Source organism: Papio anubis, unplaced genomic scaffold, assembly GCF_008728515.1.
Source record: "Papio anubis isolate 15944 unplaced genomic scaffold, Panubis1.0 scaffold177, whole genome shotgun sequence".
NCBI classification, from domain to species: domain Eukaryota; kingdom Metazoa; phylum Chordata; class Mammalia; order Primates; family Cercopithecidae; genus Papio; species Papio anubis.
Window position 1 is genome coordinate 65,076 of NW_022161768.1, and position 12,893 is coordinate 77,968.

Consider the following 12,893-nt stretch of genomic DNA (forward strand, 5'->3'; position numbering starts at 1 on the left):
TGGTACATAGAAAGGCCCAAATAGTAGAGGAAGCAAAAATAAAAGTGAGATAAAGAATACAGGAATGTCAAATCTAAGTGGATAGAACAAGCATATAAATGCATAGAATGCCAAACTTAGTAATATAAGATCTTATCATCCTTTGCAGCTGATTTAAATATTAAGGGGGTTCCTGAAAGGACAAAAGTCATATGCCGCATCAGTGATGAGTATGGTTAGCTTGAACACCATGTATTGCAAAAGGAATTGTGACTTATAAAGCTGAAAGATGGTTTATATTTAGTGTGGCAGCAGTGAGGATCCATGGCAGGCTGCTGGCAACAGCATGATGCGATTAGATCTGTGTTGGAGGAGGCTTAAGTCAGCGGCAGTATGAAGGTGGGTTAATGGTGAGGGAATAAGTTAGGATGATCCTGTGGCGAGGGAAGTAATGACAGCCCACACTGAAGAGGGATGGTGTCAATAGGAAAGAGGGGACAGATTCAAGTGACATCATGGAAACAGATACTACAGAACTCGGCAGTTGATTTGATACGGAGAATAAGAGAGAAGGATGAGTCAAGGATGACTCACTCAGACGTTTCCAGCCAGGGTAGCAGAGGGAACAGTGATGCCATCAACAGAAACAGGAAAGCCAGGAGAAGAGAAGATGATGAATTGGTTTGGGAGCCATTGACTTAAGGCACTGGTAGGGTATCCAGGAAATAACAGGCTGGCAACTGAAAATTGGATTCTGGAGTCCTGAGAGGATTCAGCCTAGGGACGTGGACTTAGTAGTCTTCTGTGTAGCTTTGCCAGGTGAGGCTGTGAGAGTCAATCCTCCCAGCAGAGCTTGGTTGATAAGGGAGAGTGCTTATTTGAGAATTGCCTTACAAATGTTACTAGAGCTAAGAGTTCCAATTGAAAGTGATCTGTTGGCTCCTTGGAAATGATATGCTTCCTGTTTAGCTTTCCTTTGGAGGCTTTCCAGCCTCTCTATGCTTGTGAATGGCAAAAGCACTGTCAAAAGATGTCAGGAGCTGGTGGGGAGGGGGAACCTGCCCAGACACTTCTTGTATAATAGTATTTCTTTTTCTTTTTCTTTTTTTTTTTTTGTTTGAGGTGGAGTCTCACTCTGTCACCCAGGCTGGAGTACAGTGGCACGATCTTGGCTCACTGCAACCTCTGCCTCCCAAATTCAAGCAATTCTCCTGCCTCAGTCTTTTGAGTAGCTGGGATTACAGGCACATACCACTGCACCTGGCTAATTTTTGTATTTTTAGTAGAGACAGGGTTTCACCATGTTGGCCAGGCTGGTCTTGAACTCCTGACCTCAAGCGATCTGCCCACCTCGGCCTCCCAAAGTGCTGGGATTATAGGCATGAGCCACCACGTCCTGCTGTATAATAGTATTTCTGAGCAGATTGTGCAGATAGAACTCCTCAATGCACCAAGTGCTGCCTGGAGCCTGATGCTGGGAAGAGACTCCTGTTAGTCACACTCAGTTACACTCCTCTTGGAATCTCTACTACTGATACAAGAAACATTTTGGATATTTTACTCTGTCCCCATCACTCTTAACTTCCCAAGCCTTGGGTACCTTAAGAAAGTGGTGTCTAGAGATTTCTCTTCAACCATAAGGGTTATTAGGAGAAGAAAGCTAGATATAGGAAGTAGGTTAGAAAGCCCATCTCAGAACTGTCAAGAAAGGAGATTCCAAGCATCCAAGCTTCACGTCCCGGTGGTGTGAAAAGATTGTCCATATGTCTTCACTGACTGCTCTGGCTTTTGGTGCCTTCCAATGCCCTCTTCCGCCCCAGAGCCTAGGTCTTGCTTCCCTATTTCCTGCACTCCTGGCCCTGGAAAGAGTGGACTCCCCACATAGGCTGGGGAGCAGGCCTGGATCCCCTCCAATACCTCCAGGAGGCCCTGTTGGTGAAGAGGTGGGTATCGCCTTTCCCTTTAGCTGTAAATCACCGACTGAAGACAAGGTGATACCAACTGGCCTATCAGTGCACACTTTTTGAAAAAGTGACCAAGCACCTACATTTTTCACACTCTGCCACAGGGTTTCTTCAAAACAGATTGATCAGATCATGTTCCTCCACCAGGTGAAACTCCTGGCATCTATGATCAAAACAAGCTCGTTACTATAAACCTCTAAACCCTGGAGTTCCTGGCCCCGTCTCATCCCTTCAGCTTCATCAGTGTCACTGTCCCCTTGCACACTTTGCTGCCATATTGGCCTCCTTTCTACTCCTCAAATACACCCCAGCTCTTCCCTGCACCTGACATTCCCTCCGCCTGGCTCTCCTACACTGTTCTGCAGGACAGATCCCTTCTCATCTTTCAGTTTTCAGTTCAAATGGCACACCTCAGAGGCCCCCTCTTGCCACCCTTCATCTCAGCCCCTATTCATCACTGATTGATTATTGGTTTACTTGTTAATTTGCTTGTCTAGGACCTCTTTTTATTCCCTTGGCTATAACCACCGTAAGAGTAAAGATCACAATCACCGCCGTATTCCCTGCAACAGTGCCTAGGATCTGGTGGGCACTCAATAAACACATGCTGAAAGAATGAATGAAGCATCTTTTCTTCAATTCTATTGTACCTTTACAATGAGCGGGGGCTGGGGAGAGCCGAGGGACTGAGGGAGGTAAAGGCTTGGCTGGTCTCTCCACTCAGGAGTATAGGAGCACCAAGGACTCAGCCTCAGGTGCGACAGGCCAGAACAATGTCTTTGCAAGGTTTCTAGATTTCTCAGCAATGTACTTCATATTTGTTATTTTTGTTGTTCTTCATTTTGGAGTGGCAACACACAATCTAGACCGAGGAGGTTTTGTAGTGAAGTGGGAAGCTGGCAAGAATGTGCCCTACTTCTCAGGCGGGCTATAAGCCGTGGGTGGGAACAGCCCTGGATGATAGAGTTGACAGTGGGAACTTTAAAAAGAAAGGAGAGTAGGTTGCACGTCTGAACAGGAGCGGGACAAAGGGACAAAAAGAAACAACTGGAACAAGGACACTCAAGGCTGATCAAGTTTGAGACCCACGTGAGGACAGTGTCAAAGTGAAGGCTATTCTCAGCCCAGTTATTAGGTAAGTTGCCATTCATTTTGGTTATCAGTGAGGAGAGGAATTTTTAGTGTCTTGGGGGTGAGAGGAACCCCTTCAAGGTTTCGTTCTTAATCACATTTCACGGCTATAACGACCTTATCTGCTTTGGACTAAGGCAAGCCCAAGCATTGCTTCAGGATCCCCTTCCCTTCGTGTGAATCTCTGTTTTGATTCATACACTTGTCTGTCAGCTATGGCACGGGTGACTTCAGCAAGCCTCAGTATGATACAATGGAAGTTTCTGGAAAAACATGAGTCATGGCCTGAGATGATTGACAATGAGGATAAGTCCCCTTCCACTGTGGGCATGTGTCGAGAAAACCACAACTAATTTTTGCCACAATTACCCCAAAGACAAGAATGGAGTGGGTCTTCCCATTGACTCACACAATCCATTTCACTTAAAAACCACCGCTATGAGAAAGCGGGGAGGGGGCGGTGCATAAAAATACTCTGTCCACTTCTTTCTTTGGGTGTTTGATGACTGCATAAGCGGATAGTGGCTGAAGATCAAGGCCCGAGAGAGGAGAATTTTAGTTTGTTAGCTATAAACTGGAGATGACAATACTTCTCATTCATGTATTAAATGCGGATCTGCATAAGACATGGTCCCTGTTCTTAAGAAACCTGGCCCCATTCAGATAGGACAACCATGAAAAGAGATGACTTATCTTTCCTTTTTATGAGGTTAGTCATTGTTGCTAACTTTATTTAAGAGATGAGGAAATTGAAGCCTATTAAAGAAAAGTGCCTGGCTCAGTTTCATTTATTCACTGGTACTGAATTAGGGTTTATTCTAGAGTCTGCAGTCCATTGCTAGGACCCTGTATAACAGAAAAAGTGAAAAGAGGAGTTATCCTGCTGGCTGCCACTACCCTCCCTTTGGTCTACCCAGGAACACAGTGACACAGTGTTGAGACGGGGGGACCACAATGGTAACAGCAGATGTGAATCCAAATTGCTCTGGGAACTGCAGGAGGTGAGACAGAGGACACTCCCTAATTCCCTACCCTGTGGTGAGGAGAGGACACTGAAGACCTTTATTTGGAGCCATACAGGAACGGTGGGAACGCAGTGGTGCTCAGACAACCTGCCCATTCAGCCCCTGGCATGGGTTTACCTAACTCCCAGCTGGCTTCTTCCCTTTATGCCCCAAGGCAGTCATAATATTTTTGTACTGTCTAAGCTTCAACCACTTGCTCCCAGGGAGAGGTGAACAGCCTATTTATGGCCATGTGTATCTTGGGCTTTGCTCTCCGGAGAAGAAATTACTGGGGTTTTCAGAGAAAAGGAATGATAGTTACTTATGGGAAGTCTCATCCTAACTCTCTTACAGAATGATGACGGCAAGCACATTACCTAAAGAAAAAAAAGATACATATTCTTATACTCTTAGAAAGAAGGTCTGCAGGATAATAAGAAACTAACAGTGGTTGCTTTTGGAAATGGGAGAGAGGCAGATTTTTACTTTTTACTTTATACTTTTGTACTATTTATACTAATAAGTATAAACATACTTATTTTTGAAATAAGTATGTAGTATTAGTTTAGATTTGAAAAATAAAATAAGCAAAGCTCACGACTTTGCCAAAAAGAACCACAGTTTTATTAAGTAGGGTGAAATCCCTTTTTATACGTGGTTTATTCCCTTTCTCAGAATATACCTGCCTCTTAGCTAGGAGTACGGGAGAATATTGTTCAAGAGAAGTTTAAGGCACAGGCCCTGCACTTGATAAGTTCATAATAAGAGTGCTAAGACAAGGAAGAAAATTACTTCAGCTACTTGAGAGGCTGAGGCAGGAGGATCACTTGAGCCCAGGAGTTTGAGGCTGCAGTCAGCTAAGATCGTGCCATTGCACTCCAGCCTGGGGGACAGAGCGAGACCCTGTCTCTAAATAAAAATAAATAGTTAACGAATTAAAAACAAACACTGAAGAACAGTATATAATCAACTGTGATATAAGGAGGGTCTGATCTTCATGCAATAAATGTTCAACAATGGTAGAGGCCACCAAAATGGCAGGAAAACACAGCAGGATATTTCTGCCACCTTTAAATAATTTTTAGTCTTTCCCATTCTTTAAAAAAATGGGAGAGTAAGAAACGGGGACATTCCCTTCATAACCTGGAAATATTGTCTCTACTTCCTTCCTTTCACTCATGCCTCAACTCACAATAGTAAAGTTTCTGACCTCAACACTCTAGTGAAATTGCCTGAGCAAACCAACTGCTTCCTCAAAGTTCCTTTAGTGAACGGTTTTTGTTTTCCTACTCATCTATCGGGGTCACCTACCGCTGTTGACCTCTACTCAACCCCTTCATTTTCCTCTGAACCTTTCTTCTTTAGCTTTCCTGAGAACATTTTCTCCAATTCCTCATCTTTCTTCTCTGACTATTCCTTCTCAGTCTCCTTTGCTAGTTTCTTATTTTTTAAAAAACAATGGTTCCTTCTCTCCCTATCCCAGTGGTTCTCAACCCTGATTGCATATTAGAATCACTTGGGAAGTATTAAAATTCTGATTCCTAGGTTCTACTCTAGTCTAATAAAATCAGTCTCTAGCACGTATACTTGTTTGCTTTCAATTACTACCTCATGCTCATGCCACACACATTTTTAGCCCAGGTTTTCTCCCAACTTCAGATGTGTATCAGCATGTGAATATTCTAATTGCATCTCAAATTCAGTGCATTCAAATTATTCCTCTACTTACATTTCTGATCTAAACCAATAGTATCACTATCCACCTAATTACATAAACCAGAAAAGTCAACTCTTTTTTTTTTCAAATCCATCAACCAATCAAGAGGCAAGCTCAATCCTTTCAATCTCCCTATCATTGTCATAACTTCCCTGTCTTCTTCCCTGAACCCTGCACACTACCCCCAACATTTACTATCCAAGTTTAGGCACATTCTGTTTCTCAATTGCAATACTGGGGTCTCACATTTATATTCATGGGCAAAGCATATGAATTCAACTGCATCCACTTGGCAGGCAGAAAGTGAGAGATTAGTCCCTTTGTTCATCTCCTCAGTCTTTCAACCCTACTTGCCAGAGAGTAGGGTAACTATCTGCCCCAGAGAAAGAGTATCTGAATTTATAGAGAGTTAAATAATGTCTTGTGTTTCTTTTTGCAATAATAAATGTCTTGTTTCTGTTTGCATTTTTGGAGACATACTCTGCCCCAGAGAAAGAGTATCTCTCCATAAATGCAAACAGAAACACAAGACATTGATTCTGACAATTGATCGTCCAGATGCGCGGGTGTTGGAGATTTCAAGGATGATCCAGTGTATTCTTTATTCTGAGTTTTATTCTACTGTTGACTTTAGAATATGGCCCTCCCTAAGATGGGGTTTCTGGTGTCCCACCTTTTGAATCTCTTTCCCAGTGCAGCCAGCACGTTACTAAAACACATATATGGCATGTTATCATTCCATCCTATCCCCCAATCATTCTCACTTAAAACACTCCCAAGACTCCCATCCTCAAAGCAGAGCTTCCCAAACTTCAGAGAACTTCAGAATCACCAGGGAAACTTACAAATCAGATTTTAAAAATAAAATTCCCAGGCCCTGAGAGATTCTTCTTCAGTAAGACTGTGAAACTGCATTTTAATAAGCACTCAGGTCCTTCTATTACAGGTTGTCCAGGAATCACACTTTGGAGAAAACACCAGTCTTCAGGAAAAGAGCCAGCTTTCTTAGAATGATGTACAGGGCCTCTCATGATTTGGTTCCTGCTGAACTCTTTATCCTTTTCCTCCCCGCTTTTGCCCTCTCATTTTACACTCTAGTCATTTGCCTGAACTCACCATGCTTCAAAATTCAGAACAACCCCTTCCTTTACTCCTTCCTCTTGAAATGTCCTTCTTATCCATGTCCATCTGATTAATACCTGCTAATTATTCACAAAGAAATGCAAAAGTTACTTCTTTTATGATATCTCTCCTCTTCTTCCCCATCTCTACCTGCAGCCTTGACCCTCTTTGGGCCCTCTTCTATAATCTGTATGAACTTCTAGCAGACCTTTAATAAAACTTACATTGCTAATATGGAACTACTTCTTCATCAATGTGTCTGTATCTCTTTTATAGCAGAAACGGTGTCTGTTTCTTCTTTATATCCTCTGTGTAAAGCCTGGATCAACAATATTCTTGAGATGAGAAAGTAAGATACAGCTTGAGGTAACTTTTAAGAAAGAATGGGATATATATATAAAAACAATCACATTAAGGATTTAGATAATATTAACTGCTCTTTCATATTGAATCTCTTCTAACTTAGATTTCCCAAAAGAACAATCATAAAGGCCAAAAACTCAATGCTTAATAATAAAGATATTAATGAGTAAAGTAAACTAGATATAAGAAAGTAGCTAGATTAGGAGAAAGTTGGAACCATATGGCCTACAAAAAGAACAAGGCCCAAACCAATCATTCCAGTCCCTCGTTACCGTTTGGGAAACCAGACCCTATGATTTTTCAAAGAAGTTCAGAAATCAGACTTTATTTGTAAGTTTTCCTAATTTTTAATTCCAGCAAGTCACAATGAACAATCCAAAATGAAATTTAGAAAATAATTTCATTTGCAATATGTGATCAAAAAGAATAAAATACTTATGAATAAATTTGATAGGATAAACTTACACTTTGAAAACTGAAAAACATTGCTGAAGGAAATTTAAGAAAAGTGAAATAAATGGAAAAAACATTCCATGTTTATGGATCAGAAGACTTAATAACGTTAAGATAGTAATACTCTTAAAAGCTGATCTAAAACTTCAACACAATCCTTATCAAAATCTCAGATGGCTTCTTTGTAGAAACTAACAAACTGATCCTAAAATTCATGTGTAACTTCAAATTCATGTGTAATTTCCTAAAATTTCATGTGTAATTTCCAAACAATCTGCACAATCTTGAAAAAGAACAAAGTTAGAGAACCCACATGTCTCAATTTCAAAACTTACTGCTCAGCTACACAATCAGGATAATATGGTACTAGCATAACGATAGACATACAGATTAGTAAAACAGAACTGAGTCCAAAAGTAAACCCCTGCATTCACTGTCAATTGAATTTTGATAAAGGTGACAAAATAATTCAATGGAAAAATGACATTGTTTTCACCAAAAGGCACCAGAGCAATTGTATATAAAAGTTGGACCTCTATCTCATACGATAAGCAAAACATAAACTCAGAATGGTCACAAGACCTAAACATAAGAGCTAAAACTGTAAAACTCTTTAAAGAAAACAGGCATAATCACAAGACCTCAGAATAGGCAATGGTTTCTTAGATATGACACCAAAAGCACCAACAACCAAAGGAAAGAAATATATAGGTTGGACTTCAGAAAAATTAAATTATTTTGTGCTTCCAATGACACTAAGAAGAAAGTGAAAAAACCACTCAGAGAATGGGAGAAAATATTTGCAAATGATATATCTGCTAAGAAACTTGCATCTAAAATATATCTTAAAAAACTCTTATAGCCCAATGATAAAAAGACAACTCAATTTTAAAATGGGCAAAAGATCTGAACAGACATTTCTTCAAGAAATATATACAAATAGACAATAAGCACATGAAAAGATGTTCAATATAATTTACCATTGGGAAACGCAAATCAAAGCCACAATGAGGTACAACTTCACACCCTCTGGAATGGCTGTAATTTAAAATACAATCCAGCAAACTGAAAATAAATGTTGGTGAAGATGTGGAGAAATTGGAACCATCATACATTGCTGGTGGGAATGTAAAATGGTAATGCCACTAGGGGAAACAGCTTGGCAATTCCTCAAACAGTTAAACATAGAATTACCCGTATGACCCAGCAATTCCACTTCTAGAAATATACCCAATAAAATGGAAAGCATATGTCCACACAAAAACTTGCACTTAAATGTTTACAGCAGCATTATTCATAATAGCCATAAAGTAGAAATAACCCAAATGTCCATCAGCTGATGAATGGACAAATAAAAGGTGGTATATCATGCAATGGAATAGTATTTGGCAATAAAAAGCAATGAAGTATTGATACATGCTACAGCATGAATGAACTTTGAAAATATTAATTCTAAGTGAAAAAGTATAATCATAAAAGACTGATTTTATTTTATTTATGTGAAATGTCCAGAATAGACAAATTTGTAGAGCTAGAAGGTAGGGCTATGTGGTTTTTAGGGAATAGAGTGTGACCTCTAACAGGTACAGCATTTCTTTGGGGGTTGATAAAAATGTTCTATAATTGGTGATAGTTGCATAACTCTGTGAATATACTAAAAAAAAACCATTGAATTGTATACTTTAAATGGGTGAATTATATGGTATGTGAATTACATCTCAATAAAGCAATTACCAAGAAGTAATAACAACAGAAAGAATCCAAATAAGCAATATCTGCAGGCAGTGTGTAATCCTTGATATAAACTATTCAGGAAATATGTAAGAATGGATGAATAATGGATAAATGAATGAGGCATCAGCAGTTACTACAGTTGTTTGAAATATTCTCCAGCCTTGAGGTAGAGTGTATTGCTCTTCCTTTGGGCTCCCAGAGCATCTCGGTCACACCACTAGGTTGCAGTCACCCAGTGGTGCTGCAATTTATCTGTTCCAATGTCTATGCCTCCTGCTGGACTATGGGCTTCTCAAGGGCAGGGAGTGAGTCTTAGTCATCATTATGCCCAGCACCTCTTACAGTGCAATTAAATGATTTATTTGAATGAACTAGCCAAGAAATGATGTTCAGGAAGTCTCAAAATAACCTGCATCCTAACTGGACCATCTGTAATGTGTTCCTTCTTAAAGGGGTATATTGTCAATTAAAATAATCCTGAAGTTAAGCTGGCCAAAGCCCTCTTTGTGCCGGGTTTGAGCTGGAATGGGGGTCATGTAAGAAGGGAATGGAAAATCCTTCCCCTTTTAGTGTAACAACAATCAAATGAAAACCTGGGCAGGGTTTTGAAGCAGTGGGGTTAGGGGATCTCCTGCCCTGGAATAGGGAAGCAAGTTGAGAGAGAGCTCAGTGAGATGGACAGAGAGATGGGCTGCTTGGAACACATCTTTAAGAAATAGGTGCAAGTGGTCTTGGCAAAGACTGACTTTTCTTAGGAAAAATCTTACAACACCTTTGAATGCTGTAATAATACCATTACATAAATATATATATATATAATCTATAGCATCAAGGAGCATAGAGCTGCTAACACTTTCCCCTTCTCCACTATTCTCTTATATTTGCTTTTCTACAGAGCACTTACTGCTGAAATTATTATGTATTTTTTGGCTTGCTATCTGTCTCCCCCACTAGAAGATCAGTAACAAAGAACAGGGAGTATTGTATCCCCAACACCTAGAACATAGTAGACCCTCCAAATATATTTTGATTGATTGAATTGAATGTGTATTTTTAAAATATAAACATCTATTTTTGCTGAAAGCTCCTCCTTCTGCTCCAGGTTTAAAGCCTGAAAATGTGGATTTGTTCAGTCATTCCTATTGCAGACTCAGCAACCAGGAAATTTCAACCCTGTAAGTCATTAGTCATTACAATGATGGAACCTTCTAACAGTAAGTTGGGAGTTCTGTTTGCTCTTACGAAAGGAAGATCTCCCTTCTCCAGGTTCCTGCCCAAGTCAAAAGGCAGGGTTGTGAAGTGAGCAAGGCCTTTCACTTGGCCCAATCCCTCTCCTTCGATGTCTTTCCCTGCTAAGTGGACTCCACCCCAGCAGATGGAGAGAGTCTCCATTGTCTCCATCCCCAAGATTCTATTCCCAGTCCCCCTAAAGTAAGCTGAACCAAGATTGTGCCTGCTTCCCCTTTGCCTTCTGCCATGATTGTAAGTTTCCTGAGACCTCCCCAGCCATGGCTCCTGTACAGCCTGCAGAATTGTAAGTCAATTAAACCCCATTTACAAATGACCCAGTCTTGGGTAGTTCTTTATTACAATGTGAGAACAGACTAATACACTGGGAAATGAGCTGGCTACAATTGTCCAAATAAATCTTTCAATTTCTCTGAAAATAGTACTGGTCATCTGTGGGCAAGGAAAGTATGACAACCATCTGCATCCCATGAGGCAGCTATGCGCTGTCTCATTCCAAAAGTCCTACTCCCATTGAAAATTCCTTACACAGGGGAATTTCTTTAAACTAAGAGAGGTTTCATCTCTGCCTACAGACTTGAGCACAGACAAAGTCACCCAGCTGGAGGTCATCCCTGTGGCAAAAACTATACTGATAGCATTTGAGAGCTATGATTTCTCCTTGGAATAACTTTGCACCAATGTGTTGGGAGCCACAAATGGCTCTTTCTGCTGCTGGGCATGGCCAGAAAAGTTGTGCTGTGTGATTGATTGTGTGCCTCTGCACAAATAGAGATGTGTATTCTGTTTAGTCTCAAGAGTATTATATCATTTGATCCTCATAATGAAACTGTGATGAGACCTGAATAGGTAGGTGATCTCCTTTTATATTTATTTTTATTTTTGTAAGATGGGGTCTCATTATGTTGCCCAGGTGATCTCAAACTCCTCACTTCAAGTGATCCTCTCACCTTGGCCTCCCCAAAACCTGGGATTACAGGTCTGAGCCACCACACCTGGCCCTGATGCCTTTTTACAGGTGTAAAAACTGATTCTCAGAGGTTCAATGCTGTGCTCAAGAGCCACAGGGCTGATTAATGGAGAAGAACCCAGATCTTTTGATGTTTAAAGCTGCTGTTCCATGTCATCTCTCTCACCTAAAGAAGTTTACCATCTAGGGGATACTCATACCCTGCATATATTATATATGGAAGATAGTACTCCATCACACACACACATTGATAGATAGATAGCTAGATAGCTAGATAGATAGATAGATAGATAGATAGATAGATAGATAGATAGATATAGATAGATATAAATGATATACATATAGATCTATCTATCCATATCATGAAGAGAAGAGGAGTGGTAAGGCCAGACACCCCCTATATGTAGCAAATGTTTTACATTATCTAATAACTTATAGTGACTTGACAAAATATCGTTGCATCCAGTACCTAAGACAGTAAGTATTGTGCTCAGTTTTATACTATGTCAGCCATTCTGTGTTCTCCGAAAACAGGAACTGCTTTGTACAAAGGTGAATTCTCCTTGACCAAAATGTTCCCAATATATTCTTTGCAGAAATTCCTTGAGGGCTTGTATTTTATATTCAATTTTAATGTTGCTATTGAGATCTAAAAGTTGCAACCAATAGCTTTAACCCAAGTCTTTTGCGGGGAGGAACAAGTGTTGGCACTGTAGCCAAGCCTCCTAAGAAACTTTTAAGCTCTTTATCACCATGTAGGCCTAATCCTAGGAAACCAGGAATGCTACTCTGTGTTGTTGGAGAAAGTCTTTAACCTGGTGGGACTGGTTCTCCATAATGTAAATGAGAGTTGGATACTGGCTTGCAAAAGTTGACCCTATTCAGATTAAGATGCTTTTGTAATAGCAATTGACTACTCTCTCCTGATAGATCCAGCGAAATCCCAGGTTGTGTCAAAGTATTAATCCATTCAGAAGAGAAGAAGCCTTAACAATGCAACTTACAGGAAGAACAACTGAATAATTGATCCCAGCAGCCGTTTAACTGGAGACCTATGGTTTCAAAAGGCAAGCTTTCTCCTATTCCCTGGAAGGCCCTTATTCCTCTGAACACTTTATCCTCTATTATTTTCATTTCTCTATTTCCCTCACTCCTTTCTTTTATATTGTGGGAGTCATTAGTGCCGTGGCACAAATATTTCCAATTCT

General features: G+C 40.3%; 1 protein-coding gene across 1 annotated transcript in view; it reads right to left on the reverse strand.

Annotated features, from left to right (window-relative positions):
• The window catches only part of LOC116272733 (SHC-transforming protein 4-like), a 99,834-nt gene that overhangs the window by 61,390 nt on the left and 25,551 nt on the right, over positions 1-12,893 (reverse strand). The window lies entirely within an intron of this gene.